The sequence below is a fragment of the Chrysochloris asiatica genome, unplaced genomic scaffold (genome assembly GCF_000296735.1).
Source record: "Chrysochloris asiatica unplaced genomic scaffold, ChrAsi1.0 scaffold00075, whole genome shotgun sequence".
NCBI lineage: Eukaryota > Metazoa > Chordata > Mammalia > Afrosoricida > Chrysochloridae > Chrysochloris > Chrysochloris asiatica.
Genome location: NW_006408593.1, coordinates 10,311,468 through 10,312,609, shown reverse-complemented (window position 1 = coordinate 10,312,609; position 1,142 = coordinate 10,311,468).

The following is a 1,142-nucleotide window of genomic DNA, read 5'->3' as shown; positions in this document are numbered from 1 at the left end:
AATGATATCCCTCATTCCACAGCCTCTTCTGAATCTGGCTTGAACCTCTAGAAGTTCTCTCTCTGCATAGTCATTTTCAAAGGAGAGAGTTTAGAAAATACACCTGAGGGGTAGACTAATTTGGCCTCGTGGGAAGATCCAGGAAAGCTTCCCAGAGGAGGTCATAAAGCAATGTGTACATTTAAAGAGATGAATAGGTCCCCAGGTAGCATCCACAGTTAAGCATTTGACTACTAACTGAAAAGTTGGAGGTTCTAACCCACCCAGAGGCATCTAGGAAATAAATTTTGGTGACCTGCTTCTGAAAAGTCATAGACTTGAAGACCCTGAGGAGCATAGTTCTACTTTGCACACATGGGGTTGCCATGAGTTGGCTAGACTCATAACATCAGCCATAACAATTTGTTCTTGAAAAAAACACACACACAAAAAAAATCCAACCAATGAAATTAATAATGTGAACCATTGCTCACTATTATTAAGCATCTACTTGGGGGATGCAGTTTGGGGATCATGTTTTCAGAAATGGTTCAAAGACAAGTGTTTCCAGATGAAAAAACTAAAGCCCAGCGAGGTAAAGTGAGTTGTTCAAGGTCACACTACAAGGGGTGAGAGGAGCTCAAATGAAAAAGTCCCAGGAAGGAACTTCTGGTTTGGTGGTGGCAGAGCAGAGTCAGGTAGGACAAGCTCCGTGGGGGAGGGGCTGAAAACCCAGAGACGCGGCTCTCATGGAACAGCACCAGAACTCTGGATCTAATATAAGGGTCAGGGCATCAGTTTCCTGGAACTGCCAGTGGAAAAATCATGGTATAAAGGAAAACATTGCAATTTAGAAATCAGTCAAGACACGGGACTCCCTCTGCAGCCATCCCGCCCGGGTGGAGCCAGTACAGCACAGGGAACTGGTGCTAAAATCAGCACAGTAACATTTGCAAAAGGAGATGTGGGGGGATTCTATACATTTTTCCTCCTCTTCCCTGTCACGCCTTCTTTGCCCAGGTACCTTCAGGTGGGTGGGTGCACAACCCCCAAAAAAGTCCAGCGTTGTGACCACAGCTTTCCCACAGCACAGAGAGAAATTGCCCCATCCATCCAAGGGCAAAGTCTTTGGCTGCTGCTTTTGACTTCTGCCTGTGGGTCTC